This window comes from Phascolarctos cinereus, unplaced genomic scaffold, assembly GCF_003287225.1.
Source record: "Phascolarctos cinereus isolate Bilbo 61053 unplaced genomic scaffold, phaCin_HiC Scaffold_726;HRSCAF=1367, whole genome shotgun sequence".
Taxonomy (NCBI): Eukaryota; Metazoa; Chordata; class Mammalia; order Diprotodontia; family Phascolarctidae; genus Phascolarctos; species Phascolarctos cinereus.
The window spans coordinates 162,298,312-162,321,042 of record NW_027556098.1 but is presented as its reverse complement, the minus strand read 5'-3'; the positions used below and the strand labels follow the sequence as shown (position 1 = coordinate 162,321,042).

The 22,731-nt window shown below is 35.2% G+C and overlaps 1 protein-coding gene and 1 pseudogene across 1 annotated transcript in view; one reads left to right on the top strand and one right to left on the bottom strand.

Annotated features, from left to right (window-relative positions):
• Nucleotides 1–22,731, top strand: part of LRP1B (LDL receptor related protein 1B) — a 2,172,360-nt gene that overhangs the window by 1,547,121 nt on the left and 602,508 nt on the right.
• LOC110207281 (GTP-binding nuclear protein Ran pseudogene) lies at nt 6,718–7,312 on the bottom strand (annotated as a pseudogene).

Below are 22,731 nucleotides of genomic sequence, written 5' to 3'. Positions count from 1 at the left end.
TGCCATAATCACATAGCAAGTATCAGAGCCAAGATTCAAATCCAACACTCTCCCATCTCCAACTGTAGCCCTCTTTCTAATATATCATATTGCCTCTAAGGCCATCATATACTTATAAAAGCCCATGGTATACAGATGATTTGTCACTCTACTGCACAGTTCATCTTTATGCAGCATCTAAATTTGGAACATTTCTTAATAAATATTATGGCTAAAGTAGAATATCATTCTCTGAATGATGTTAGGATTTAGTATGTTACACCAGTTTTTTGAAACATAAAGTCGTAGTGTAAGAAATCTGAGATACCATCATTATAAATACTACCCAGTGGAAAAACTCCAGCTACAACATCCTAGATACCTGGCCTCTATTTTAACACTTACAGTGATTAACAAATTTACAAGTCTAGACAGCTCTATCTCTTAGAATAAGTAAGTGGCACAATGGCACAATAGTAGGACTTTGAGTTATAAGGACATGAATTCAAATCCTGCCTTGGTTAATTACTAGCTATATGAATCTGGGCAAGGCACTTAAGTTCTGTTTGCTTCACTTTCCTTATTCTGTAAAATGGGGATAATGATGGCACCTACCTTCCGGTGTTGTTTTAAAATAATATTTATAAGGTGCTTTTTAAAGGTTAAAGTGCTATATAAATACTAGTAATTATTATACATTATATTTGGATATATGTCTGCACATGTATGTCTACATATGCATGTGTACATATGGATATACATGTGCGTATGTTTATATGCATATATAGTGTATATATATGCATGTTTACATTTTTACTTGTATATATGTATATGCATATAGATATGCCTGTGCATGTATTTAGCTATATACATACATGCACATAATATATACATATATTACTATGTACCAGGCACTAGCTAAGTACTTAAGGAGCCTACTCTCTAATAAAGAAGACAAGTTGTAAATAAATTGATATATATAAGACATATACAGAGTAGAAATAAGGTAGCTTAGAGGGTAACAAGCGAGTCACTGGGGGGCTAGGAAACCCTCTCATACAGCCTGGCATTTGATCTGAATCTTGAAGGAAGCCAGGTATCCCAAGAGATAGGAGTGAGGTGGAAGAGCATAGAAGGCTCTGGGGGACAGCTGGTGCCATGGCATGGAGACAGGAGATGGAGGGCTAGGTGCAGAGAACAGTAGGTGGACCAGTATTGCTGTAGCTTCTACTAAATGATCCTAGATCGCTGTAATTAGAATAATGCTAATCCTTGTTCCATATGTGAACAACTCAAAGGTTTGAAAGTATCCATCATGTCCCACTCAAATTCCTCCTTGTCCAGACTGAAAATTCTTCCTGTGACATGATTTCTACTTTTGTTAGCAGCAGGTCTGACTCAGACCAGTCCCATTAATTCACCTTCAATGATAAAATAAAATAAGGTTCTCACAGATCATTCAAAAGTTTCAAAAATGGTTTACTTAATCATAGCATGGAAAGTATATTAAAAAAAAAAAGATGCTCCAGAATTTACATTGGTACAGATACTTGGTATAGTCACTTGTCTTCATATGGAAATGCTTTTGGTTAACAGGGCTGGGTGTGGCCACTGGCAAAATATCTGTCAAGTCTGAAGGACCTTTACTCCACATGAGTGAGCCCTTTGATTATCCTCAGGTGACCAGTAAACATAATACAGCTATGAAAGTTGGGTCAAAGGAAATATATCTTGAGTCTTACTTTACCACCTTTGGCCAATCAGGTCTTGCAGACAGCGTTGCCAACATTCAAGGCAAAACTAGATTAACCCATTTTGTGGGGTGGGGTGTGACCCTGATAGATAGTGGTACCCCATGATTATCCTGGTTACCCTACTGTGGGTGCCATTCATTTGCTAATGTTCCTGTTACAGGCCACCAAGAATTGAACGCAAGGCTCCAAATCCAGTCTGATGAATACAGAATACAGAAACCATCCACTTCCCTTTAGCTGACTATGATTCAGCCTAAGACAGCAATTAGATTTTTCTTCTTTTTTTAGTAGCTAAGTAACACTGTTCAATTCATAGTCAATAAAAAGTAACAGGTCCCTTTTTTTTCTTTTTCCAGATCACTACTATCAAACTAGTTCTAGACCATCTTTTGCATGTTTACTTCATTTCTTGAACCTAAAAACCCCTACAATTTTATGTTTGTCCTTACTACAATTTCGTTTTGTTGATTTTTATATATCATCTCAGTCTATTGGCGTCTTTTAAAATCCTTATTCTTTGAATATTCTGTTATTGCAAAATGAAGATAGAATTCACTGTTAAACTGTCAAGGATGACAGGAATGCTAAAGTAAATAAATCAAATTACAGAGCTACCATTCAACTACAATACTGAAATAAACATGTCATTGTATGCATAATATGAGAAAGATGGACTATTACCCATTCAAATAAAATTCATATACCATTGATTATTTCATTTTTCACTGAGCACATAAAAATAGACTACCATCTTTGTTCCTTCCTAGAATTATCTACCCTTCATATTAATGTTAAAATGACATTTTCACATCTATTTTTCATTGGAGAAAATATGTGGCTAGTTTTCTTCACATATTCCCTCCTTGAAGTCATTCTTGTCTTTAGCCAGACTCTAGCATTCGATATCCAGTTAATACATACTTTTCACCACAGCTCACATCTGGAAATCACATTGTGAAAACAGATTAAATTGAATTCCATAAATATTTATTAAATGCTAACTTTCCCTCTTCAAGACAACGGTCTAGAAGACTTTGGGGATAAAGACCTGGGGGGAAAAAATGCAGTGCACTCACATGGAACTTATAATCATCTTATGGATAGGATGGAAGTAGAGAGAATAGGATGGATAAGAAATGTATACACCTGATCAAGGTAGAGTGGAATAAAGAGAAAAGAGAGGTCTAAATATAGATCTATCTAATTCAGCTTCTAGAATACCCAACCTGTATTCTCATCTTATATTCATCCAATATTCTTGTCTGCCCAATGACTACTTGTTAGGATTTCCATCAGTAGGCAAAAAGGAAAAAATAAAGTGTTTTTTTGTTGTTGTTGTTTTGGTTTTTTTTGCTGAGCAAGAACAAGTTTAGGCTAATTGGAATATCAGGAACAGAGTTACCTGTAAATTTCACCATTTCCTTTTTCGAAGCTTCAGATCCCCCCAAAAACAAACAAACAAAAAAACCCAAACAGCAACAACAACAATATTAACAATAAGACCTGATAATTTTTTTAAATTACTAAATACCTAAGAGTAGCAACTATGAATCTCAGAGATGAAAATAGTTCAATGATCAGTGAATAAATACTCTGAAAACTTTGTGGCTTCACATGAGATTTCTAAATAGTAGTCAGGTGTTGTGTTACCTGTTAATATTGCACCTTTAATGATTAGGTGTTCCTTTTCAAGAAGTCTTCAAGGTGTTTGTTAATGAGTAAATCATTTAACCTAAGTCTCTCACATTAACAATCATACATCCCTGACAGTGGCACATTTCAAAATTAAATGGGTATTTCTCTCCTTCAAAGACATACAAACATATTTCTATAGCAGGCTGTGTCATAACAGGAAAAGTAAAATAAAGATTTGACCAACTGTCTGGTCAATTATATCATTGAAGGCAATCTGCTTCTAAATTCACCTTAGGATTTGGACCTGCATTTTCTGTATCACCACTTCAGTACTTTCTGTAGGCTCATTGCAAGAGTGGGAATAACCAAAAGATTCAGCATCTTTGACTTACTATATCCATTCTGTAGAGCACCGCAGATGCCTAGAAAGTCAGAAATAGCCATTTCTGTTATTGAAGTGACAACCTTCAGGACTCACTGTGAACTCTACGTACTAAATCTTTTGGCTAGTCCAAATGTTCTGTGTTTCTGTGAATCCAACCTTCATAGAAAAAGGGTGGGACAAATGAATCATAAGGAAAATGTACTTTCATTCAACTTAATTTTCTCCCGGAAAAAAAAATAACCATCCAAATTTAACATCAGTATAAATCTATGGTGCTTAAATAGATTTCAAAAAGTTTATTTTAATTATGATTACTATTTAAGTGTGTATACATGAATTAATCCTGTTCTCTATTCTACTGAAAACTTCTTGATAACAGTGGAATTTGTTTCTTTTTACCTATTTCATGCATTAGGTCTAGCATGTCCCCTTAAATTATTCTTGAACTCACTCATTCAAGCAGTCAATCAATAAGCATTTTTATGTGCTTACTGTGTGTCACGTATAGTAATAGATTTGGGGATACAAAGGCAAAAATGAATCTATCCTTACCCTCAAGGAGCTTTCATTCTGCACAAATTTCACATGTGTATACACACACACACACACACACACACACATACACACACACACATATAAAGCTTCAAAAAATATACATAGGTGTATATGTTTTAAAGAAATTGTTTGTGGGAATGTCACTAGGAGTTGGGGAGATTAGAAAAGGTTTCACATAGGAGACATCACTAGAGTAGAAGGCTCAAGTGAAGGCAGTGAAACCTTCTAAGAAGTGGTGGTAAAATAGAGATGCATTAAAGTCATGGAGGACAGTTAGTACAAAAACTTGGAGATGGAATATCAAATGTGATGAGCAGCCAACAGACCAGCTTAGCTAGACTGTGGAGTGTGGGAAGGGGAGTAATGTAGACTAACATTACAAAGGTAGGTGGGGACCAGATTATAAAGGGAGCTTATATTTGATCCTAGAAGCAATGAAGTCAGGAATATATTGAGTAAGAGAGAGGGTCAGACCTGCATTTTCTAGATAGCACTTTGGAGGTATATGGAGGGAAATGGCCTGGAAAGGGTAATACGTGAGGCAAAGAGCAATTAGAAGATTGTTTAAAAATAATATAGGTCAGAGGCATTAATAGCTTGAATTAGAAAAGTAACTGTGTGAGTAGAGAGAAAGGGGTGGGTATGAAAGGTATTATGGAGAAAGAAATTACAATATTTGGCAACTGATTAAATATATAGGGTGGAGGAAACTAAGGAGTATATGAGGATAATGCTGAGGTTCTGAACCTGTATAACTGGAATTATAGTTTTGCCCTTGATGGGAAAAGAAGTCCAAAAGTAGGGTGAGATTCAGAGGGAAGATAATGAGCTCACTTTTGGATATTTTGAGCTTGAGGTGCCTAGAGGACATTCAATTTGAAATATCTAATAGAAAACCATGTGATAAGAACTCAGTAGAGAGAGCATTGCTGGATATGTAGTCAGGAGTCCTTTACACAGAGATAGCAATTAAATCCATGGGAGCCACTTGGGTCATCATATGATAGAATATGGACAAAGAGATGAAAAAAGGGCCCAGGAAATGCAGAAATTAAGAGACGTGATGTTGGATGTGCAAAGAAGACTCAAACTTTCTTTTGAGGATGTTATGCTGTTTTGGTTTTGCCTTATAATTTTGAGTCTAATTATGAGTAAAGTGTTAATATACCTCTTGATTGACTTGGTGGTATTGCTTTATTTGGCAATCAGCTCTCCTTACTCCTCCCCTTCATCCTGCTAGATTTTTATTTAATTTTAATTAATGTTAGTTGTTGATGTGTACATTTACAAACTAATTGTTCGCTGTTCCCCTTCAGTAATAGAATTTGATCTGCCTTCAAGTTATACATTAAATAAAGAAGTCAGTGGGATCTGAGGGAGAACTTGAAGACATTTTATTTAATATGAACTATTAAGAAAATGTTCCTCATAACTTGGTAGAGCATATATTCAATTCTGAGTTAGAGAGTAAAGTGCAGTCATTAAATAGATTTTCCAGAGCACATGCATATCTCTTTGTACACTCCCATCCAATTATTGACTAGTCCTGACACTTTTTTTTTTTACCTGTAAGATCTAAGACTGTTCTATCTCAAGGCAATATAGCTCTAGGAATGTGTGTGTGTATAGCAGTCTATATTTTTCCCATGTCCTGTCTTTGAAAATCTGAAATATTTCAAGTTAGTCATTCCTGAACAAGCTTTTATCCTTATTATCCTTTTAATAACTCTAATAATTTTTGTGAAGTTCTATCTCAGACTTTCTGCAAAAAGTTAGATTTTTATGTTCATTGAGTCAGAATTTCTTGGGAAGGTTTGAATTTTTCCTTCCTTTTTAGGGATGTTATTTCTTCAGTTTTACTTTATATGCTCTATTCTTAAAACAAACAAACAAACCCCCAAAACCTTAATGTGATCCTACCATCTTATATCCCTCTTTTTGCAACCAAATTTTCAGAAAACATTAACTATATTACTTGTCTCCACTTTCTCATGTTCCATTCACTTCTTAATCCTTTGCAGTCTGTCTGCTGAGACTACTTCTCTACTAAAACTGCTCTTTCCCAAGTCACAGCAATCTTTTTATGATCAAATTTGATGTACTTTTCTCAGTCTCCACTCTTCTTGACTTCTCTGCAACATTTGACATTTTTTATTATGATCTAAACCTGTAAAAACAATAAAGAAACAAAATTCACCACAGAATATTATAGTGAAACTACAACAATCTTTTATTTGAAACTCAAGGAGGATGTAATTGTGGTCCAAAACTCCTTATCACATGGGTCTAAAACATGAGTCACATGTTTTTTTAAACTGCCATATTCACACCAAAGCCTACTTATCTCCTTCAGCATCCCAAAGATTAAGCACATGTTCTGTGTAGCTATATAATGAAGCAGCGAACACTCTACATCACTGACATCATAGGACAGTTGCTTATACATATAGACCTCTGACACTGGGTTCTGGCTTCATTCAGGTCATCAACTTCCTCAGAGAACATAGTTGTCTGAGAAACCTGTAAGTCCTGCTCATACTGTGCCGCACTGTTGGGTCCATAACAACCTTTGGAGGTGCAAAAACAAGTGTGGCAAAAACCAAATTAGGGTTGCCAATAAATTTTCTAGCAAGCCGAAGGATGGACTTTTCAAAGTTATACTTAATGTTGTCTGAAATGTCATGATTCTTCTTCCTAGAAGACAATTAATTTGCCTTGACTTTTCTGTCTTTAATATCTACTTTGTTGGGGATATTTTCACGTGCTTGTATCGATCTCTATGGCAGTTAGTTACTTTCTTGTAATTCTTGATGTTACATCAAATGTGCTAAAGCTACACTTATCTTGGATGCAATAACCATGATTCCTCTTGGCCAACAGTATCCCATACGTAGATTTAAATAGGACTTCTATTAGTATGGAACACCAGTGGATGGATCTCAATACTCAAGGTGGCTATATACTTCTCAAATTCACCAGTCAAATGACTTTTTTAAAATGTCATTTTCCCAATACTTCCATCACAAACTAATGCGAGTTAGAAATGTGCAATTGGAGTTCTCCTTGAGTGGCAGCTATGATGGTTCTTCCATCTGTCTCCATTTCCATTAACATTTAATGTTTTTATTACTCCCTCATATCTGGGCTTTCAAGACACTTTTTCCTCTTGTTGTCTTTCTACCTGTGGATTTAACTTTCTCAGTCTTCTTTGAAGAATCATCTTCCATGTCCTGCTTTCTAACTATGAATATCACCTGAGACTTTGCCCTGAACCCTCTTCTTTTTTCTCTTCATACTTTCTTGTAATCCACTATGCAGATTAGTTTAAAATTAACACCTCTAATTTCATTTTTGTCCTGAGTCATTCACTAATCTCCACCTGTTTGCTGTCCATCCTACTCTATCTATTCCATAGGCATCTCATACTCAACATATCTGAACTCATTATCTTCCCTCCTAAACCCACCCTTCCTCTTGTCTTCTGTTGAGGGTACTTCCATTGTTTCAGTCACCAATGTCACTACCTAGGAGCCATATTTCTCTCTTCATTCTTGTTCATCCAACCCCACAGACCATTTATCTAGTCAGATGCCAAGTCTTGTCAATTCTAATTATAATAGCTATAATAACTAGCTTTTATTTAGCATTTCAAAGTTTGCAAATAACATTGTATTTAATTTGTGTTACCTTATATGAGTACATGTTATTTCATCCCCATGGAATGAAACCTCTTGAAAGGTAAGAACTGCTTTAATTTATTTATTTTTCTTCAAATGGCAGGGTTTTTTTTTTTATCACAGTATCTGGGACATAATGGTACTTAATATATGCTTGTCAAATTGAGTTGAATATATTGGGCAATTACTTCAAATTATCCAAAATGCTCTTTCATTTTGATAAAAATGGTCTAATTTATTGTTCATTCATTTCAGTAGTGTCTCAATCTTCATGACCCCATTTGGGGTTTTCTTAGTAAAGATACTGAAGCAGTTTGTAATTTCCTTCTCCAGCTCATTTTAAAGATAAGGAAATTGAGGCAAACAGGGTTAAGTAACTTGCCTGAGTCACATACCTAATAAGTGTCCGAGACCCGGTTTGAACTCAGAAAGATGAGTTTTCCTGACTTCAAGCCCAGCATTCAATCCACTTGTACCACCTACCTACCCTGGTCTAATATTCTAATACAAAACCAAAGAATAGATGAAGAAAGTTCTGTCTACAAAGGTTTCTGAAGATAGTAATATTCAGAAAGTGTGCATATGCTAATTAATCTATTGATGAGTTGCTTTTAGTGGCTTAATTATGGCAGTATAGCAGCTCCACTGTGTCATGTGAATAAAGTATAGGGAGCCTCAAAATGAGGGGGAAAAGATAGTAGGAAATGTAGATTCTGAGAATGGCCCCTTAGTCCAGAAGTAAAGGCATATTTTCAGGTTGGGAGTTAACTCATTCTTCAGACACCATAGCTGTAACTATTATAACCATAAATAATTTTGGTCCTAAATTGGTTTAATAAGAAATGTTATCAATTTCCATTAATCTATGTGTGTATTTCAATGAATCTCAGGTGTGAAAATTCCAAGTTATTCAATTTATCTTATGATGTCTACTAGACAAAAATGTGTGGCATTCTATCAGATAGCATGACATACATTTGGTGAGATTTTTGTGATTTGGTACATATTTTTCACATTGAAAGTTTCTTTGCCCCTAATTCCCAAATTTAAAAAACTATAGTTCTTCTATTTTTAATCGAGTAAAAGTTAGTTTTGTTGCAAAATAGTGTTTATAATAAATTAGTTTACTTTCTCACATGTTTGCAATAGAATAGAATTCTATTAGCCTAAGGCTGAATTGTCCTAGGCCTCCTTCAGAAATGGTCACTTCCTAAAGAAACTGCAGGAACCGTTTTAAAGTGAAATCATCTGTAAAATATGCCTCTCCCATGAATATCCAGGTAGATTTACAGTGAAGCTACAGTGACTAGGTGACAAGAATGAACTGAAGTTTTAACATCACGAACATTGATATTGAATGTTAATTATTATTTTCTTCATGTTCTTCTCTTGAAAGCCAAAATATGTTCAAAGGAGAAAGTCACTACTTTCGGAGAAAGTCCAAGCACAGATAAAGCTTATATTTTACTATCATGTCAACCAGGGCTCAATAGTAGTAAAAATCAAATTAGAAAATAATCATATCACAAGGTTCTCATAGATCTCTGTGTCATCTTGTTAATAAAATGATTAGGTAGACTTTTAAGCCTGTCAGCACAGCAATGATATTGAATCTTTAATATTGTTAATAACTCTTACTGTCCTAAAATCATCTCCTCCTCTCTCTCCTCAATATATTAACCACAATAGACACTTATCCCAAATATTTTTCAGAGTATGTTTTTTTTCAGTAATTCTAATACATTGGGACAAGTTGATTCTTTGAAAATATGAAGTGAAGGGCCAGCTAGGTGGCACAGTGCATAGAGCTCCAGCCTTGGAGTCAGGAGGACCTGAGTTCAAATCTGGCCTCAGACACTTGACACTTAACTAGCTGTGTGACCCTGGGCAAGTCGCTTAACCCCAATTGCCTCACCAAAAAAAAAAAGCAAAAAAAAAAATGAGGTGACATGATTCATTCAAATTAATTATGTTCATCTTTGGAATATGTAAGGGAAGTTAACTTTGGAAACATGTAGTGAATTTGAATTTCTTGTTTTCAAGCAGTAGTTAGCCTTACTTTTATTTTTTTTCCTTAAATGACATCAGAATAGTTTCTGCTCAAAATCTGATTGCTTCCCCTGCCTTGTTCTATTTCATAATTGTTTGGTTTGGGGTCTTAAAAGAAAACTGTTTTATTTTTAAATATTCTATTTTCACAATGTGTCCAGAAAAAAATGTTGTTTAGTACTAAGACCTATACATAGTATAGCATCTTGAATATAATGGGTACTTAATAAATGCATTTTTGATTGACTTGAAGTAACTCTATTTCTTCTCTTTGTATCTGCAAAAAACATGATGTTGAAAAAAAGGTTGTTTAAAAATATTTTGTTTTTATCTTAAGCATTTCATGAATTCTTCAGTTCATTATTTTCTTTAAGAATTCAAGCCTGAGGGATGAACAAAATCATGAATATCTATGTTACATCCTTTGCTTTTATTTTTTCATGATAAAATTTTCATTCCCCACTTTTACCCATTATTTTTGTTGAAACACATAGAAGAAGTACATTTGAGACGTGAGATTGCCATATTTCTGTTTCTCACAAATGTAACAGGGAAAGAGTGGCAGCATTTTTTGAAAGAGGTTGATGATTTCCTAAAGAAATGTCTTTGAGTAGGTGTCCCCTCAAGATATAACTATTCAAAATACTGTCTCAACTTTACAGCTTGCCTTTGTAAACCTAAAACAGAATAAATTAGCACAAGCCCCCTTTAGAGCTGCTACCCAACCTCCTCTAATCTGAAGACGATGAGAGTGTGACAGGAAATTTAACATCTCATATGCTACCTGAAAGTCAAAATCAGCCACAGAATTGCTGCAAGATCTAACTTAATACATATGAAAAACAACACAGTAAGACTGCTTTGAAGGGAAAAAAAAAGTGGGTGCTTGAGAAAATGTGAAAGATCCTTTTTGTTACCCTGAGAGCAAACAGTTCAAAACCTCAAAATGGAATTGCTTTTATAATAACTATGTTTAATGCAAATTCTATTCAAGATACAAAAGCCAGATGGGCATATATTTCTTGTTTGATAAAAGAGTAATTTAAAAGGGAATGTACACTAACTAAGGTTTCATAGCACTGTACCTTGAGGGGATTAAGATATTCAAAACCTTTGAAGTCTGCAGATTTTATTTTATTTACTCACAAGGGTGAAGTTCTTAGTGATTTGTTTCTATAGGAAAATTGCCCATTAGAGTTTGTATTGATTTGCCTTTCTCAAAATGAAAGAAACAAATGTAATTCATTAGTAGGTTATTACTGACTCTCCTTTAATACTGGGTATCAAGAACTTTGACTTTATTAACCAGCAAAATGTTTATGAGAAGTGCTTGCTAAAACTGGAAACAAACAGAAGGTTCAGCTTAGGCCATGCCTATGATCAGATTTGACTGTCATCACGACGTTCACTGTTAACTGTTGCTGAATCCAACATCCTGTAATGTAAACTGCTCAGGAAGACAGCGTTAGATTGTTGAGACAGTGATCTGATCACTTCCCATCTGTATACTTGACCAAGATAAAAGGAATTTGTGTGAGTTATCGAAGGACACTTCTTCTTTGGTGCTTAATGAATAAATCCTTGAGCAACTGAACCCTTCTTCACTTATAGTACCTTCTCTTATCTTCTCCACTCATTTAAATTTTTACCTATCTTTAACATTCTAATTTAATTCCCTTACCCCCTTTGAAGCTTTTGTTGCTCACTTGATAAACTTTTACATTTATAACCGAGTCTCTGTAATTGAGCTTTTGATTACATACTGTCTTATATTGGCTCCTAATTGTATGTTTCTTGAGAGAAAGGAAGAGGGAACAAGGGAAGAAGGATTTATTAATTGTCTACTATGTGAGTTAGAGTTAAGTTAAGCCCTTTATAAACATAACAGCATTTGATCCTCACAAAATCCTTATGGAGTAGGGATTCTTATTATCCCCATTTTATAGCTAAGGAATCTGAAGGAGAAAAAGATTAATATAGCTAGTAAGTGTTTGAGGTCAGATTTGAATTCGGGTCTTCCTCAGCACTATCCTCTTGAACTCTTTGTAAACCTTGAAGAATACACACATACACACACACACACACTCATCATCATCATCATTATCATCCTCATCCTCATCATTATCATCTTTATCATCCTTCTCTTGGTATTTAGAACAATGTTTCCTGTACATACAATAAGTACTCAGTAAAGAATTAATCTTATTAAATTTTTTATTTATTAAGAACTTCCTGACCTTTACTCATCACCCTATGCCTTCCTAAGACCACCATTATAGAGGAGGCATTACTATTATCTGTATATATTCAAAGGAAGTTTTCCATAAAATAAAGCAAAAGCATGCTCATTTACCTATGCATGTAAAGATGTACACAATTTTAATTTGCAAGTTTGCAGGAACTACAAACTTCTTTATCACCTTTTTTGTTTGTTTGTTTTACCCATCATTCTAAAAAAAAAGGTAAAAAACCCCATTATTTGTGAGTTATTCTGCATTCTCTTTCCTTTTTGGCATTTAGTTAGTCACCCTTCTGGCAATCTGGTGAATTCCATAGGCCCATTTGCAAAATGTTTCTAAATAATTGAAAGAAAAACCAAAGGGAGGAAAGTGACAGGAATAAGAATTTTTGTAGCATGTGCTATAGCACTTCACAAATATTATCTCCTTTCATCCTCACAACAACCCTGTGAGGTATGTTATCATGCCCATTTCACAGTTGGGAAAACTGAGGCAAAACAAAAAAAAGGGTTTTTTTTTCCCAATAACTTGCCCAGGATCACACAACTAATAAGTGTCTGAGTTGGAATTTGAACTCAGGTCTTCCTGATTGTAGAACTAGTGCTCTATCCATTGTGCTATCTAGCTACCTCTAAATATCAGAAGGAGGTTAGTGTAAATAAAGTTGCATTTTTTTTCCATCCAAGTTCATGAAACCCCAGTTAAGAACCTCTTATCTAGAGTGAGAATGATCAAAGTAGATTGAGGTTTGTTAGTGAAGGTATCTTGGATGAAATCAGAGTAGGTTATTTTATATACTACTCTTTAGAGTCAGCTATAGTGCATTCCCTTCAATTTTCTGATCAAAACTGATAAGGGTTCTCTATCCCCCACCTCCCAACAAACACCTTGTCATTTTACATGATAATACCATGTATGGTGATAGTCCATATCAAAGAAGAAAAAATAAGAATAAAGAGTATACTTGGGGCAGCTAAGTGGTGCAATAGATAGAACACCTGCTCTGGAGTCAGGGGGGTCTGAATTCAAATCTGACCTCAGACATTTGACATTTAATTAACTGTATGGCCTTGGGCAAGTCACTTAACCCAGATTGCCTTGCTCCCCCCCCCCCCTAAATAAAAGAAGAGTATGCTACAAAAGTACCGATCTGGGAATATGGACACCTGGATTCTATTCCTGGATTAGCCACTATTGGCCTTAAGCAAAATAGTTAATTAAAATCAAAGCATGTTTTCTCATCTCTAAGGTCCCTTCCAGTTCTACAAATAAAATTGAATGAAAGAAGAACTATGGATTTTGATAGGGAAGGAAGCATGGAACATGTCAACCAATATGGCATTTGAGTTAGCACGTCAGCAGCTCTTCCTCAAATGCATTAATGCATTCTTCTTCTCTACCACTCAATGTCTTGTAGAACTTTAGAATCTAACACTTGTGTCTTTCAGAAACTTTTCACAGACTAGTATGCACCCATTCCTCTATTAGTTTAGATCGTGATCATCATGATCATCACCATCATCATCAGAAATGGTTAGCATTTGTATAAAGCTTTAAGAGTTCCAAAGTTCCTGAGATATATCATCTGATGAAATTGTTGTTTCTATGACTTGTTTCTCCCACTCATTATTCAGGATTAGATTATTTAGTTTCCAATTAGTTCTTAGCCTATCTTTCCATGGTCCTTTATGACATGTAATTTTTATTGCATCAAGATCAGAAAGGGGTACATTTAATATTTCTGCCTTTCTGCATTTGATTTTGATGTTTTTATGCCCTAATAGTGTGTAGGTGCCATATGCCACTGAGAAAAAGGTATATTTCCATCCCCATGCAATTTTCTAACATGTCTAACTTTTCTAAAATTCTACTCATCTCTTTAACTTCTTTCTTTTTTATTTTATGGTTAGGTTTATATACCTCTGAGAGGGGGAGGTTGAGATCCCCCACTAGTATAGTTTTGCTGTCTATTTCTTCCTGTAACTCACTTAACTTCTCTAAAAATTTGGACGCAGTACCACTTAGTGCATATATGCTTAGTATTGATATTACTTCATTTTCTATGGTACCTTTTAGCAAGATGTAGTTTCCTTCCTTAAATCTTTTAATTAGATCTATTTTTGTTTTTGCTTTGACTGAGATATGGAGTGCTACATCTGCTTTTTTTTTTTTTTACTTCAGCTAAAGCATAATATATTCTGCTACAGCCTTTCACCTTTACTCTCTGTGTATCTCTCTGCTTCAAATGTGTTTCTTGTAAATAACATATTGTGGGATTTTGGTTTTCAATCCACTCTGCTATCTACTTCTGTTTTATGAGAGAGTTCATCCCATTCACATCCATAGTTATGATTACTGTGTATTTCCCTCCATTCTATTTACCCCTCTGCTTTTACTTTTCTCTCTCCTTTCACCCTGTCCCTCCTCACTAGTGTTTTGCTTCTGACCATCACCTCCCTCAGTCTGTTCTCCCATCTATTAGCCCTACCTCTATTTTCTTTCCCCTTTCCCCTCCTACTTCCCTTTAGGGTAAGATAAATTTCTATACCCATCTGAGTGTGTATGTTATTCCTTCTTTGAGCCAAATCTGATGAGAGTAAGGTTCAAACAATGTTCACTCCCCTCCCTTCTTTCCCTCTAAAGTAATAGGTGTTTTGTGCATCTTCATGTGATGTTAATTTACCCTATTTTGCCTTTCCCCTTTCCTCTTCTCCCAGAACAATTATTTTTTTTCACCCCTTAATTTTTTTAAATATCATCACATCAAAGCCAACTTATGCTCACACCTTCTATATGTATACCCCTTCTAACTGTCCTAATAGACATACAGTTCTCAAGAGTTACAAGTGTCATCTTCCTATGTAGGGATATAAACAGTTTAACCTTATTGAGTAATATGTTTTGTTTTTTTCTTTCCTGTTTACCTTTTTATCTTTCTCTTATATTTGAAGATCAACTTTTCTGTTCGGCTCTTGTCTTTTCATCAAGTTTGAAAGTCTCCTATTTCATTGCATATCTGTTTTTCCCCCTGAAAGATTATGCTCAGTTTTGCCAAGTAGTCAATTCTTGGTTGTAATCCAAGCTCCTTTGCCTTCTGGGATATCATATTCCCAGCCCTCTGATTCTTTAATGTAGAAGCTGCTAAGTCCTGTGTAATCCTGATTGTGGCTCCTTGATATTTGCATTGTTTCTTTCTGACTGCTTGCAGTATTTTCTCCTTATTCTGGAATTTTTCTACAATATTCTTTGGAGTTTTCATTTCGGGATCTTTTTCAGGTGATTGGTGAATTCTTTCAATGACTATTTTTCCCTCTCGTTCTAGGATACCAGGGCAATTTCCCTTGATAATTTCTTGAAAGATGTGTCTAGGCTCTTTTTTTGATCATGGCTTTCAAGTAGTCTAATAATTCTTAAATTCTCTCTCCTGGATCAATTTTTCCAGTTCAGTTGTTTTTCCAATGAGGTATTTCACATTTTCTTCTATTTTTTTTATTCTTTTGATTTTGTTGGACTGATTCTTGATGTTTCATAGAGTCATTAGTTTCCACTTGCACAATTCTAATTTTCAGAATTTATTTTCTCCAATCAGCTTTTTTACCTCCTTTTCCATTTGATTGATTCTGCTTTTTAAGAAGTTGTTTGCGTTGTTTTCTTCAGTGGATTTTTTTCCTTCCACTTGGCCAGTTGTGTTTTTTAGGGAATTGTTTTCTTCACTCATTTTTTGTCCTTTCTTTTCTAAGCTGCTAACTCTTTCTTGTATACCTCTCCTTTCTTTTCCCAATTTTGCTTTTACCTTTCTTACTTGATTTTTAAAATCCTTTTTGAGCCTCTTCCAAGAAGGCTTTTTGGACTTGCAACAAATTCACATTCCCTTTTGAGGTTTCACATGTAGGCATTTTGACATTGTTGTCCTCTTTTGAATTTGTATTTTGATCTTCCCTGTTGCCATAGTAGCTTTCTATGGTCAGGGCTCTTTTTGTTTCTTACCCATTTTTAAGCCTATTTTGTGGCTTTTAAAGTTGAGCTCTGCTCCTGGGGCACAGGAGGCATTATCCCAAGCTTCTTGTGCTGTGGGCCAGGAGCTTGGTCACTGACTCTCTGCTCCAGGGCCTCAGGTGCTGGTGGCTTTCCCACTGCACTGGGGTGGCCTGTCCTAGTTGTGCCTGGTGTGCCCTGGGTTCTGGGACTGGCAATTTGCCTTCTGTGCTGGGGTGGGAGGCCTCACAGTTGGCCTGGTGTGCCTCTGGCTTGTTGAGCCAAAACCATGGGAACTTAGTTGCTGATCTCTGCTGTAGCTAAGAGCCTCCCACTAATTTGCCTGGACACCATCTGCGAGGGGCTGTGCTCTCCTTCTACCCAAGTGAGACAGACCTTTCCTGAAGTCCCTCCAAGTTATCCTAAGCTGGAAAATTGTTTCACTCCATCTTTTTGTAGGTTCTGTTATTCCAGAATTTGTTTAGAGGCTTAATTTAACATAGTTTCTGTGGGAAACTGGTGAGAGTTCAGGCAACTTCCTGGCTTTTCTCCATCATCTTGTGTACATATTGTTATTATTATTATTATTATTTTACAAATAAGAAAAATGGGGCTAACTGGGTTAAGTGACTTATGCAAGGCTAATAAATTCCTGAGGCAGGATTTGAACTCAGGTTTTTCTGCCTCTAAATCTAGCACTCTATTCATTATATCACTTATCTTCCTGAAAGATTCTATTTCCAGCGTTACTTAGCATTTATTGACAAAATGCTTTATAACTCTTGTATACTTACCCCATATGTATATCTTTCCAGCTAGATCATAAGCTTCTTGAGCACAGGGAGTATGTCTTTTAATTATTTTGCCTCCTTCCTCTCCCAAACACCTAACACAGTACTGAGACAGCAGATAGTAAGTGTTTGTTAACTAATCATAAAATGGTAGACTCTTAAAGTTGGGAAAGGAGTTATAGAAATCAATATATCCATTGCATGCCTCTAGGTGGGGCCATACATAAGCCACCACTGAAGATGGTTAGCTAACTATTTTATCCCCAACTCTCTTCAGGGAAAGAAATTCTTTGACTTCATAGACTTTTTTTTCCAGTAATTAACAATCCTTAATGCCAAGGGAGATTCTTCCTTTTGTTTTGCCTAAATCTTATAGCAAGAATATGAACTGTTTTTCTTTTTTTTCCTATCACAAGTGACAGAGAATAGCAAGTTCCCAACTTGTATACATTGCTTGTTTAAAAAAAGTTATGTTTTTTTTAATCTTATATACAAATTGTAATTATGTTTATTTTCTTAGATCTTTAATTTACGTGACCAGTTTCCAACCTCATAATCCTATTGTTTTAAGTGATGACTAATATACCCATTAATTTACTATATTTAATAAATTTATTATTAATTTACTATATTTTACATATAGGATCATTGATTTTAAGCTGGAATGAGCATTAGGGATCATCTTGTTGAATTTCCTCATTTTAGAGTTCATAGAATTCTAGATTTAGAATCTTAATATTTTATTTAAAGAGGAAATAATTCCATTCTCCATTCATCCTCTAAAGTGACTTTCTAAAACGCTATTCTGATCATATTGCTCCCTACTCAACCAACTGTAATGATTTCCTATTGCCTCCAGGAGCAAATAAGAAATGTTCTGTGTGGTATTCAAAGACCTTCATAATATAGCTTTCTCCTGACTTTTCAATCTTCTTGCTCCCTGACACATATTCTTTGATCCAGGTATATAGGCCTCCTGACTGTTCCATGAATAAGACACTCCATGTCTTGGCTCTGGGCATTTTCTCCAGCTCTCTCCCATGCCTGGAGCACTCACTCTCCTCTGCTCAGACTACTGACCCCCTTGGCTTCAAGTCCCAACTAAATCCCACACTCCTACAAGAAGCCTTCCCTAATACCTCTTAATTTCAGTGCTTTCTCTCTCTTAAATATTTCCTTTTTATTCTGTATATAATTAGCTTTGTATATTTGTTTGCATGTTGTCTCCTCTATTAGATTATAAACTTCTTGAGGACAAATATTGTCTTTTTCTTCTTTTGTATCCCCAGCACTTGCATAGTGCTGGGCATAGAGTAAGTGCTTAATAAATGGTTATTGAACAGAAATGATTTAACTTTGTTTACATTTGTTACCAGTAGAGTTAAGGAAGAAAATACTGTGTTGAACTTGACTCAGCTATCATCCTATAAATGCTTTATTTGCTTATAGTGATTTTGAATTATTTTCCTTTTTCTTAGGATTCTTTGGTGAGGGTGGGGTAGAATCATGAAGTATTGTACAAATAAATTAATTGGCTCAGGCAGCTGGGTAGCATGTAAAGTATGAACCAGGCCCAGAGTCAGGAAGACCTGAATTCAAATCTGTTCTCAAGGGGCAGCTAGGTGGCACACTGGATGGAGCACCAGCATGGACCAGGCTCAGAGCCTAGAGAAGCTGAGTTCAAATATGGCCTCAGACACTTGATACTTACTAGATGTGTGAGCCTGGGCAAGTTACTTAACCCTATTGCCTAGCCCGAAAAAAACAAATTAAAAAAAAAATCTGTTCTCAGATGCTAACTAGATATGTGACCCTGGGCAAGTCACTTGACCTATCTGTTTCATTTTCCTCATTTGTAAAATGTGGATAATAATGATATAATCATGATCACTATTATTATTATTATTATTATGAGTTCACACATCTTTATGGCCCATCTGAATTATCACCGTTGAATTATTTTAGGTGTTAGACATCAATGGATAGATCAGTCAAGTAAATAAGCATTGATTAAGAACTCACTGTGTTCCAGATAGGGTACCAAGCACTGAGATACAAAAGAAAAAAAAAAGGAATCAACCACATATTTTTTGTTCTCAAGAAGCTCTCATTTCTGTGAGGGAGATAACAAGCAAATAACTGCACATCTTTGATCTATACGGTACACATAAAAGATAATCTTAGGAGAGCACTAGCAGTGGGTAGAATAGGAAAGGTCTCTCTTTTGAAGCTGGGGCTGGAGCTTTAGAAGGTAGGAGAGTACACAGAGAATCACATATACCAATGACTCAGTGCTACAGCCTGTTCGGCTTCTATTTACTTACCTGTGTACAGACTGAATTTTTCCAGTAGAACATTGAGGACAGGGACTGCTTTGTTTTCTGTTATCATACTATGGTGAAGTGACTCACACATTTTGTTGTTGTTCAGTCATTTCAATCATGTCTGACTCATTATGACTCCATTTGGAATTTTCTTGGCAAAGATACTGGAGTAGTTTTACCATTTCCCTGTCCAGCTCGTTTTACAGATTTTTGCGTAAGAAACTGAGGCAAAAAGGGTTAAGCGACTTGCCCAGGGTCACGTAGCTAGGAAGTTTCTGAGGCTGAATTTGAAATCATGAAGATGAGTCCTCCCGATTCCAAACCCAGTGCTCTAACCACTGTATCACCTTGCTTCCCCTGACACCGCAAACCATGACTTACACATAGGAGACATTTAATAAATATTTATCTCATTAAAATTGAATCTTACCCTTCCTTCAAGGCCCAAGACGAATACTTTCTCTTCTGTAAATCCTTCTGTCATCAGATGATGTTTTACCCTATCTGAACTATCATACATTTTATCTTTATTATTGTTCTTTATTATTACTAGTCATTTTGTGTGTGTGTGTGTGTGTGTGTGTGTGTGTGTGTGTGCGTGTATGTAATTGCCATTTCAAGTACATTCCATGTCCATTAATTGCAGGGGCCAGTTCTCATTTTTCTTTGTATTCCCCATATAGAACCTAAGACATTGTAGTAATAGTTATGGAGTAAATATTGATTAATAGATATACAACAATTTTTTTTAAAAAAATGACTAACATATGTAGTTAGGAAACCAATTGCTACTGCACCTCACCAAGGTATTTTTACAGAGATACCTAAACTACTTCAAATAATTTTGAATCTGCTATAAAAAGTTTGTGACAGAATATATGGGTCATATACCCAAACAGGAAAAGTAGCTTAGAATGTATTTAATTTGAAAGGAATTCAAAGTTTTATGAACACACAGATTTATTCTACTAATTGCTTTTTTTCTTTCTTTTCATGTTCTTTTTGGTCATTATAGTAGAAGGAAATTGTATTAGTTTTAAAGCAGATTTTTTTTTTCTTCTTTCAAAAGGCCATAAAGGTTATAGTTTAGAATTTTAGTTTCAGTAGTTGCTTATTAATTATTTGTGGATTTGGCCTAGTTTCTCATTTTTCCTATTTCTTTTTGTCTTTCTTTGTTCTAGTCTATACTTATAAATCTACAGAAGGGAGAGAAATATATTCCTACTTATTTAGATATATGTTTACATATTTTGATGAGTCTGTTATTTATTAAGGCCATTCCCACCATCAATGTGGGTTGACACTTCAATATCTTCTTAACTCTGAGGTCTTCATTTGTTCTTCTCCTCATTCTTTATATGACATTATTCAATCCTCCACCCTCCTAATAATTCAAGATATATTTTTTTCATGTCAGATCCATATTATTTTTGTTTTTATTGAAAAACCCTTCTTCCATTTTCCAAGGAACATTTCAAAATTTGTGATAATCTGGAGGATAAAGAACTATTTTTCTAGTCTTTTTAGATTCTCTTACAGAAGAGAGGCCAACCTGCCCTTTGCACACACATAGCCAGGCATTCCTTGGCTATGACAGAAAGATAAAGATCACTTACTTTATGTAGCTCACTCGAAAATTCCCCATGTATTTCATAGTTGAAAATAAATTCTCCTCAATCTTCTCTTGTTCCTGGCCATTCTTTTGGCTAATTCCTATAAAGCTTTCCCATTAACCACATGGAGGGCTATGGAAAAAGGTTTTGTTTATTGTAGCGTTCTTTTGAGCTACCTTAAAAGAAACAAACATCTCTAAAATTAAGCTATCCTGTTGTCAATTTTTTTTTAAATTAGAGGGTCCCTCCTGAAGTTTCAAATCTATATAAGCATATCATTCTTTTTTGGGGGGAGGTCCAGTACCATGGTGCTTTCATAGAACTTCTTTATAAATCCTGATACCTAGAGAATTACTGGAGTAGAAACTCATTCTACTGATGTAACTTCTGTGTAGATATGTGTATTCATGTGTGCACTTTTCTTAAAGAAGGGAAGATTACAAAGGAATCTCCCTTCATCAATGCAAAACTCTGTCCCATCTGTAACTTTTACTCTTGACAGTGCCTGGAATGCTAAGATGTTCACAAACTTATTTATCGTAGCCACAAACTTGGGGTATGTCAGAGGCAGGACTTGAATAAATGCTTTCTCATTTCAAGGCCAACTCTCTAGCCACTTATATTCTACTGCCTCTGATATGTACACATAGTCAATCAGTATTTTGTAGCTCAATTACTTTAAATTTAATCCCTAGAAGGCAGTAGAACAATCATTAAATCATCAGTTTTCTAGTATTTAGATACCTCTTTCATAAGTGGATCCTAAGAAAGAAAGAAAGAAAGAAAGAAAGAAAGAAAGAAAGAAAGAAAGAAAGAAAGAAAGAAAGAAAGAAAGAAAGAAAGAAAAGAAAAGAAAAAGCTATCATGTAGCAGCAGGTCTTCAAGTATATGATAGTACATCCAAATCTCAGTTATCTTATGGTTTTTTAAAAGCTATGTAATAGTCTTTGTCTCTGATTAAATATCTTGCCAACGGATGATTACCTGAGAAGATTACTAGAATTGTACACATATTAATGAATTTTACTTATCTGTGATATTGTAAGCCTTTTTAGTGAGTCCTTGAACAGCTTTAACCTTCTTCTGCTATGTGTGATCTTGATTTCAAATCCCATAGTGATTCTTCTTTGTCCATTTGGAGCTAGCCTTCCACAATGATAATTTGAAAGATACAAAAGTGATTGAATATAGCCTTATTTCAATGAAATATTTGGCTGAATCATGGGATTCCTGAAGATTCCATGAAAGGGAGAATTAGGAGGAGGGAGAAGTCAATGTAAGTGGTTTGCATAATAAATTCACTGCTTTGACACTTCAAAAGTTATTTAATTACATCAGCATGAATACTACCCCATTAACAAATCAATCCATCTATAAGAATGTATTAAATACCTACTATATGCCAGCCGCAGTGATAGGTGCTGGTTTCCCCTATCCATATAGATTATGATGCTGCTACACCATAGTGATGGGTTTAAGAGTTGCTATAACCACAAAAATCCATCATTTGGAGACTATTATTTTAATGATGAGCTTTTCTGAACCTAGCTAGTTTGAATCTTGGATGACAATAGTTTCTCTGGAGCCCTATTTAAAGTGTTTCCAGCTTTGAATAGGGTCTGCCAGATTTTGTGTTCTGCTTGTGTACCCTTCAAAAACACAAGATCACCTTCCATGTTGTGCTGAGGCATTAGAGAGGTCTTTCACTGGGAAATACTTCAAATACAGATACATTGAGCATTTGATTAAAATTA